Genomic DNA, 10,091 nt, shown 5'->3' with positions numbered 1-10,091 from the left:
CCCGGTATGCCAGGCCCCGCCCCTTCCCTGCGTACACGCGCACATACGGGACTGCGGCCTCGCTACTAACGTTTATGTATTTATAAACATTCTATGTGGCCGCTATGTGCAAGATCGGGGATTCTGTAATCCTGCAATGCACCCGCATCCACCCCAGCCCTTCTCGTGGGGTCTGTTCGGTTGCACATTACTAATGGCTGGTTAACATTTTTTTTTTTATTTAAGTACATGCATGTACTCTCCATATGTACAACCTGCGCTCGCACTCATATCGTGAGAGCATATGGCAGCAGCATAAATCCCCTGATCTGTACGGCTTTAATCTGCTCTATGTCCGGGCATACGGCCCCCCCCCCACACCCCACTCTCGATCACTGTACACCAAGTTCTCAGCTGTCCACTGGAGTTTGGACAATAATATTGTTACTACTGCATTGTCTTTGTTATTGTTTGGATTTAATCACTAGTAATATCAATATGCAAGGAGGCAAAATAAACATGTACATATATAATATTTCATTTGTTCTTTCTCCATTGTGCTTAGCCACACACAGCATAAAGTGATTACCTATTTATTTTGACTTGCATATATTTTGTATCAGTTGTTTTTCATGGGTAGAATTGAAGAATAGAACGCTACACATGGATTGATAATCAGGGAATCTGCAATCAATTTGAATATCGAGCGACTGCGCAAGTGCAGTTAGCTGATAAATATTTGGGCATATAGAAGTTGCAGTTTGGTTGACAGGAAACCGGTGTTTAAGGGCGGAAACATGGCGTTTTCTGGGTGTGTTTGTGAAAACGCTGGCGTTTTTTGTTGAGTGTCTCAAACCTCAGCGATGATCACTTCCAGCCTGGTCTTTGAGTAAATTAGTGAAAGCCCCAGTCAGATAGAAGGTGCAGATAAGAGAAAAAAAGTTTGGTTAATTTTTTTTTGCGAATATATGGCTATTTGCGACATATTCTCAATTTTGCGAGGGGTGTTTTTTCATTCTGTCTGGGCGGCGGCTTTCTACTTGCAGTCCACTGTGGTTAGCAATCAATGCTGAATTAGGCCCATGGTTAATCTATATTAAACACTGGGTTAGTTTTTATTTTTAATTGGCTCGGGCTGAACAGGAGTAAAGAAGTATAATTGCTTCTAATTAAAAACTATAAGGGGATATTTATCAAAGCTTGGAGAGAGAGAAAATAGTGAGCGATAAAGTACCAATCTATAATTCTTCAATCACAACCTGTGTAAATATAAGGCAGAAGCTGATTGACTAGTACTGGATCTCTCCCAATTTCACCTCTTTCCAAGCTTTATTATATATTGCCCTTGCTAGTGCATGCCCCATTTTCTCTACATGCAGCTCATTTGGGGTTCTCTCTAGTGATGCATGGCATTGCTCTGCCCCCCAAAAAATATGCTCATTAGAATTTTTTTAAATGGTCCTAATGCTGGGTACACACTAGATAATGTGTACCTAGCACAACCTTTTTAATGATGGGACCTGGCAGTGGAGCCGTCAACTGCAAATGTGTACACACTTGGCAATGCTGAGAATGACAGCATGGAGGGGGGCAGGTGCATGCTTTTCCTTCTAGGACCCTGCGCCTGTCACAACTTGTGCAGAGCCTCTTTCCTGCCTGGAGTGTTGCTCTCTGCTCTGGTTCTTGTAGCACACTCTGGTCTGTATCGCTATCACTAATACCCCTTTTCCATCCGCAAGGCGGGTCGCACCTGGGATTTTGTACCCGGCTACAGCCTGGGTGCGACCTGGCTTGCAAACCCATTCACACTAGAGTCCCCACCCGGCATAATGCCGGGCGGGTGATGTCATCGGGAGGTTGGATCGGGGAAGCGCTGGGAGATGAGAGCATCTCCCAGCGCTGGCTTTTGCACTGTAGTGAACGGGACCCAGGTCGCATCGACCCCGATTACCCGTTTACTCTACACAGTGACCCAGGTTGAACCCGTGTTCAACCCGGTTTGCTACCTGGGTAGAAATACTGAGTCTCGTGACCTGGGTTATTTCTGCAGGGAGCGTTTCCACCTGCCTAAAGTCCCGTGTTTGCGTGCTCCCGTGCAAAAACCAGGGATATTTAGTCTAGTGGAAAAGGGGTATAAGATACAGACCAGTGTGTTCTAGAAGCAGAGAGTGACACCCCAGACTGGAAAGAGGAACTGCATTGGTTTTGACAGGTGCAGGGTTCTAGAATAAACATTAGCAGTATGGCAAGGACTAGCCCAATGATCTTAAGCAAGAGCTGAATTTGTTATTGTCACACACTGGGAATTAAAATGACTGCCAATTAGACAAACACAATAAAATAAAATGTAAGTACATGGATAATTATCCAAATTGGTCCCTTGTGTGAATTTTTCACTTAATGAGATGCTGCGTGTGATGGTTTTCAAGCATTTTGTTCATGTAATGAGAGTACATTTCAATAGTAGCAATTGTAACAAAAAGATGCAGCACAAAATTCATATTCAAACAATATTGTGTAAAAGTTGGGTGGGCGAGATTCAAAATCTATCAGTCTTTGGGTTTCTTAGACCATGGGTGAAATGTAATAGGGTGAGAGAATCGGAAAGTGAGCGATTTGGTAAGAAATCTCCAGGTTTTTTTAAAGCAGCAATTATTTACACTGCAAATTGAAACTGGTGTAGTGTAAATGATTACCGCTTTATAAAACTAGAGATTTCTTGCCAAATCTCTCACTTTCTCTCACCCTATTAATTTTCACCCCTTGGCCCTTATTCAGATCTGATCGCAGTACAAATTTGTTTGGAAAATAGGCAAAACCATGTGCACTGCAGGTGGTGCAGATGTAACGTGCAGAGAGAGTTAGATTTGTGTGAGTTATTTTGTTTCTGTGCAGGGTAAATACTGGCTGCATTATTTTTACACTGCAATTTAGATTTCAGTTTCAACACACATCACCCAAATTTGACTCTCTGCACATGTTACATATGCAGTGCACATGGTTTTGCTTATTTTCCAAACAAATTTGTAATGCAATCAGATCTGAATAAGGGTCCTTGTGTTTTCTATTTGTACTGGGTCAAGATAAAGAGAAGGGCAAGTTAAAAATCCTCCAGTGTGAATACACTATAATATGTTAACTTGTACTTTTAAATAAGGTAATATTTTGCAACAACCATAACATTCACACTTGTGTTTCTTTGTAATAACTGAGTGTTGCACATTGGTGTCAAGGACATGAATGAAAAGTGTTGATGAGAGGGAAAGCTTTGAAGATGACTTTGTTATGAACAACATGTAATATGGATTATTTGAGTGTTTAGGGGTATAATGTTACTGAATATACTTGCAGCATAGTGTATTTTGCCTTTTACTGATTTCTTAAGGGATTGATGATCCAAAAAATGCAAAGGTTTCTATTTATAACATTCTATGGTATTATATCATGTACTTGCCATTTAATGTTGGTGACCTTAAGGTGTACCATACACCTGCCCAATTTGGGACAATTTTGCCAGATCCAGACTGATCCAGCAGAGAAATTGGCCCAAATCATATGTGTTTGACACCTCATCCGACCCGATGGGCGGTACCATACGCATCGGGTCAGACCCTACAAATTAAGCCTGCAGCAGGTTCAATCTGTCGGATCGGACATATCAGCGGCACATCGCGGGTGCTTTTTAGCACCCACGATGTGTTGGTCTGATCCGTAGGTGACAGCGGTGAAGCACTGCTGTCACACACCTATGTGCAGCAGTGGGGTCCAGTAGCGGCGGCTGGGAAGCGGCATCCAAGCAGCAGGGTCTGTGCGCGGCTGGGAACTAAGTAGCGCTATTTTGCCGGGCAGTGGGGTTGGAAGTGCTGCTGAATTTGAAGAGACTGGCTGGGCGCTGATTGGCTGAGATTCAGACATTCTGCCTAGTACCGGGGGAGCGGGGGTATCCACTGCCTAGTACCAGGCGGGGGGCCAGGTACCAGGGAATGGGTGGTATATTACTGGATTACAATTTTTGTACCTATCACAACGGGTTCAATGTGACAGGTACAAAAAAAAACGATAATTAACCAGTAATATACCGTTTAAAACATGCAGTGTGAAAGGGGTAAAACTTGCTCTGACCTGGTTAAAGAAACATTTCAAAAAGTGGGTCAAAGCAGATTTTGCAGTGTGAAAGCAGACCATTGCTGAACATATGCATATGGAAAGGTTTGTTTTGGGATTTTCTTTGATTATATCAACTATTGTTAAAATATTTTTGAAAAGCTACAGAATCTGTTTTATAATAATGAACCAAAAAAAAACATTGAATTAAGGTGGACAGGTGCCAAGTGTACTTAGTACAGAGGAAAACATAGATATATTTTATATTGTCCTCAAATTGTAAGAATTTCTCTCGGTCATCTTCCTTTTCAGCTCTGTGTCTCAAATATATTTTATCATATCCTGACCATAGGTATGATTGACAAACTCCTTGACTCTAGAACAGCATTTCTCAAACTGTGGTGGAATAGGAGAAAACTCATGAAGTAAACACCCACTGACTCCCTCTTCTATCACCCCATTACCCACTGCCTTCCTGTCACTGTAGCGGTCGCTTTATTTGTTTAGTGCCTCTGTGATGGTACTGCAGATGTGCGCTCTGCTGGTTACACATGTGGCTGCCATTGGGGGTAATTCGGTAAGAAACTCAAAAGCAAAATTTTTCTTTAATGGGCAAAACCATGTGCACTGCAGGTGGGGCAAATGTAACTTGTGCAGAGAGAGTCAACGCGCATACACACTGGGCGATTTTGAGCTGAAAGCAGCTCAGGTGTGTCGTTTGAACTGCTTTCAGCTCAGAAGCCACCCAGTGTGAATGGGCAGACGATGAGCTATGATGCGTGCGGCCGCTGTTCATCTGCTGGTTTTAGCTTTCCATAGCGTCCTGGGCAGGGGGGGAAATCGCTCAGTGTGTATGGTCTGAGAGATTTTCAGCGATCATCACTGTGCGTACATGCTGGGCAAAAAACACCCAGTGTGTATGCACCTTTAGGTTTGGGTGAGTTATTTTGTTTCTGTGCAGGTTAAATACTGGCTGCTTTATTTTTACACTGCTATTTAAATTTAAGATCTAACTCTTTCTGCAAATGTTACATCTGCCCCACCTGCAGTGCAGCATGGTTTTGCCCATTGGAGAAAGATTTTGCTTTTTCATCCATAAGGTCCATACACACTGGGCGACTATGCCCAGCGTGTATGGACAGCGATGATAGCGTTCATCACTGCGGGGAAAGCCACTCAGTGCATACACACTGAGCGGCTTTCCCCCTGCCCGGCGACAACGGAGGGGGGGGAGCGGCGTTGCATAGCGGGGCGCTATGCAAAGCCGTCCTGAAAGCAGCTCATCGTCCTGAAAGCAGCTATGTTGCGGGAGTGTGGGCCATACACACTGGGCGGCTTTGGGTGACTCAAAACAGCAGGTTTGAGCTGCTTTCAGCGCAGTGTGTATGGGCCTATACATGCAAACATGGGAAAGTGTGATGTACATACATTCTCTTACTAAACTACCTTCCTTATGGGGTAACTTGCTGGTGTCCTGTACAAAATGTTTTGATTGTTTTATGGGCTCTGAGAACAAAATGGTTTGAGAACCCCTGCTGAAAACCGTGCCCTAAATATTGTATTGTATTAGCTGACTTCTTGTACATGCATATTTATAGATCGGTTGTCTAATGGGGCCAACAGACTTAGCGATTAAGGGGTATTTTCTAAGTGATCTCACTAGATCGGTTAGAAAATGCCCCTACATCTCTTTATGTGTAAGGGCATAGCAATGTGCCACCCCACTCTCATGGAGAATGCTAGCACTGGCAGATTGCTCAGTGGCACATTGTTGTGCAGCACTGTGTGTTGAGCAATCTAGCATCGCTTAGAACGCTCATTGCTACATGTGTAGGCCCCATTAGACACCAGTGGATTATAAGAGATGGATACAGCAGCAAATGGTGATCTTTTCAATGTGACTTTGTACCAGATTTTTAAGTCCTATATATTTACCCAGAAATATTTTAATTGTACAAATGAAACAAAACACATTGGGGGTTATTCTGGTTGGTGCGGCCAAACGTGCGTACGTTCCATATTAGCGTACGCTCTCCGTACGCGGCTGGTGAGGTTAAGTCCACCCACAAATCAGCCGCATACGTACGGCCAGAAACAACGTCGAAGGGCTTCTGTGGCTATCTGAGCGTACGCCACCGTGCACGGATGGGTCTCTATTGTTTATTAAATTCATAGCAGATCAGAAAGTGGTACAGTTCTGTATTTTGGGTACTATACAACGATTGTGTGCAAAATAGTGGGCATGGGCTGAAAACATTGCTGAAACATCCTTTGTAGCTGTTAGATGTGGTTTATGTATTTGTATCATAAATACAAAACATATGTTTGTATTAGAGTGAACACGTTGACACAAGTCGACTTGTGTAGATTGAGTGTGCTACTGTGTAAAGTATATGAAAACACGTAGTCAATGTGTATAAATGTTTAACAAATACCTACCTTAGCATATATAAGCAGGTCTTAAAATGATTCTTTCCTTAAATTAAACAAACCTTTAAATGTCGAGAAGTATAGAAAGATAAGCTTCCAAGGTGTTTCAGTGCTGTGTGTGGCTTGCAGGTAGTGAAATAATGGTTTGGACTTAATAGACTGCAGCATTGCTTATTACATTCAGGTGTATGTGTTTGAGTAGTAATCAGCGTAAATTAGCAAACCCAGGCGTCCGCTGTCATGCGGTATCTGTAGGGGTGGTCTGAGGTGGCGGCCGCCTGTTTTGTGTCCGAAATGAACGGTGCTTTAGCCGATCGAGCGGTAGTAGCACCGTTCATTTTTGGTGCACACCCCCGTGTACGCCCATGTTTACGCCCATTTTCCATCATTATTTCGGCCGCTCCCCTCAACACGCCCCTATGCCGCCCCCAATGACCGTACTCTCGCGTACAGGTTTTTTCGCACGGAGAGACCCGTCCGTAAGCGTTGTGGAGTGTTCGCGCCTGCGCATTGGAGATGGTACGCATGCGCAGATCATTAAAAACCCCGGAACGTACGCGTACGGCCCAGCCACACCAACCAGAATAAGGCCCATTGTTACTGGCTTTATGAGAAAAAAAAAAGTTTGGTTTTGTAAAGAAACAGGTGGTAGCTTATATATAACAGGATTGATGGACTATGGCTTATTTTTCCTTTTGTTTTCTCAGAACATATTTACATGTTTTTGTATTAATTTACCATGTGTTCCTATTCACCAACATTTTGCAGTCAAACTGGTATGGCTCTTGTGGTTAGTTGAAACGTATGTGGCTATAGTATTCTATTGTCATCCGTCTGAATGTCATTTATGGCCCAGCATAGACATCAAGGACCTTATTCTGGTCCACACGCAACACTGCTAATTTCGCAGTGTTACGTGTGGACTAAATGGCGCCTGCTGTCCCACGCCATGATTCCCTGCAAGGCTGCGAATGGATGATTTGCATAATCATCCTTTCGCAGCCTTGGGTGCGGGGGAGAAATCATTCGATGGTCTGCAACCATCTAATGATTTTTCCAGCGCTCGTAGATCTAAGACACCTCTATGTGAGCGACCTGTGCGGGCAAGCAGCTGATGTCAGCTGCCCGCCCCTGGCACCCGCATCACTGGGCGATTTGCATGGGAACACCCAGCGTCTTCATGGGAACGTCCATGAAACGCTGGGTGTTGCCATGGGCTGTACCCCTTGCCCGCACTACTATGTGCGAATGGGATGGTGAACATGTAGTTCGCTGTGCCCGCACCCTGCAACAAATCCGTCCTCCGCGTGACCACAGGGGGGGGGGGGGGGACCGATTAAATTAGAATACCCCCCAAATGCTCTCCTTTCTGAGCCAGTATTGGCAGAACTTTTTAGCGGTGCTCTATATGGGTTTGCATATATGATTTGTCTATGCTGTTCCCATATGTTTCTTTAGTTCCTTTGGAAACACATTTTTAGTATATGTTTTCCATGCTGGGATATGTTTGATGCCGCTATTTTCCTTTCCTTAGTGTAGCAGGAGCCTCACATCGCTCATCTGTGCTTTTAGGGAAACCTTTCATTTCCACTGTCTGTCTTAATTTATGAGATCTTGTCCTCGCCTTCTATTGGGGGTTATTCAGATCTGATCGATGCTCTCGGAAATTGCAGAGCCCTGTGATCAGAGAGCCGCTGATCCGTCCCATCTCCACTCATCATCAAATGATTTTCCCATTGTGTGCAGACTGTACGTAACCCAGAAACTGCTCTACCAGTGAGATAGAAACAGGCTGATCTGGGCCAGAGCTGATGTCGCACACCCTCACCGAAAACGCGTGGGCATGCCTGCATTTTCCCTGGCACTCCCAGAAAACAGCCGGGAGACAGCCACAAATGCTGGCTTAGTCAGTCCACTTGCCCACAGCTAACATTCAAAAAAGATGTTGTTTGGCCTTGCACATGTGTGGTACGCAGGTGCAGTCAATCCATAATCGCCGACTGTGTGAATTTGCACAACAGTGATCAGGTCTGAATAACCCCTAACATTGTCCCTCCTCACATGCAGCCCTGTCCTCCCTTACATAATCACACTAGTGTCAGGTCACTGCATCCTACTAATCAGCCCTCATCTGCTGCTGCTCTGACCATGCATTATCTGAAAGAATGGCACCCGACATGGCAGGCAAGCAGGACATTTAAACTGTGTGCCAACCTTTAAACATGAACACCTTTTAAAGAAATGCCATGGTCTAAGCAAACTGTTTCTATTATGAAGTGGAAATAATACTAGCAGATTATATTCTGTTATTTAAATATTTTTTAGCAGATTTCTAATATTTGCCTTATAGCAGTGTTGTTTGTGTCTTTTCAACCTTAAACAAAGGACATTTTGTATTCGATGAACCACAAACCTTGTGAAGGCCAGGTTCAATATTTAAACAGCAATTGTCTGTCTGCTTCGGTAGTCTGCATAGTTGGCAAATACATTTTGGAATAGTACTTGATCTTCTATGTTAAAACTTTAAGCACATATACAGTTATGATTTCATTTATAACTCCACAAAGCAAAAATGTGATCATACTTAGCACTTATGTCTATGTTTGTTGTGCTAAAGAGATAGTTGTGATTCAGTTGTTTTTGCGCTGCTTGATCGTGACCTATCGCATGTCTATACCAATGGGGCGATGTAAAAAAAACTGCCCTTGTCGGGGGAAATTTACTAAAATGGGAGTTCTGTTTCACATGGGATGTTGCTATGGGCAACCAATCAGAATCTTCTTATTTATTTAGCACCCGTCTGAAAAAGAACTCCTATCTTAGTAAATATTCCCCCTCCTATCCAAATAAACTGGGTTTAGCCGCTTTACACCCAGGTTAGTGCCTGCCACACAGCAGTTTGGGCTTCCAAAAACAATTCACCTTTTTAACTGATTTTTACTAGCCACTTTGGATTATTGCTTCCTATAGCAACAACCATTGAATAGCTGCTTTTGGTTGTGAAACACTGCAACAGGCAGCAGAAACAACTGGAACACCCCCTATGAGCAGGGGCAGATTGGCCCGCTGGGAAACCGGGCTTTTTCCCGGTGGGCCGGCCCAAAACTCATTAAAACCGGGCCGCCGCGCTTCTCCCCCCCCCCCCCCCCCCCTGGGCTGGCTGGGCACTTGCATTGGTTTGGGGCATGTGCATGGTGGCTCATCTCCGATCGGGCAGCTCTATACTGTGTATGCTGCGTTAGCGCGTAACAGACGGTGGAGGCAGAGACAAGCTGGGCTGCTGGAGGGGTGTGGTCTGCTTACCGGGCAGAAGTAAAAGCTCTTCAGCCGCACATCGCTGGCACACCTGACGGCTGGTAGACAGAAAGAGCTGCCCGGCCGCTATTCCTATACTTAGTAAGTGACACCCGTCAAGTCTATGAATAAACATCAGCAGGGCCATCCCGCCCGAGCAGCAGTGCCTCCCAGCTACCTCCCTGACCTGTACTGTTCTCAGCGCGAGTACAGAGATTCCGGGGGGAGTGGCTTGGCTGCTGCTGTGGTGTGCAGTGCGCCGAGTTTTATAAAATCATTATGGT

At 44.5% G+C, this 10,091-nt stretch overlaps 1 protein-coding gene across 5 annotated transcripts in view; it reads left to right on the top strand.

The window, feature by feature from the left end:
• The window catches only part of ACIN1 (apoptotic chromatin condensation inducer 1), a 77,726-nt gene that overhangs the window by 530 nt on the left and 67,105 nt on the right, over positions 1-10,091 (top strand). The gene's annotated exons all lie outside the window — the stretch shown is intronic.

This window comes from Crinia signifera, chromosome 1 (genome assembly GCF_055691185.1).
Source record: "Crinia signifera chromosome 1, ASM5569118v1, whole genome shotgun sequence".
In the NCBI taxonomy this organism is placed as follows: domain Eukaryota; kingdom Metazoa; phylum Chordata; class Amphibia; order Anura; family Myobatrachidae; genus Crinia; species Crinia signifera.
The sequence above is the reverse complement of the archived record's forward strand: the minus strand, read 5'-3'. Positions and strand labels throughout refer to the sequence as shown.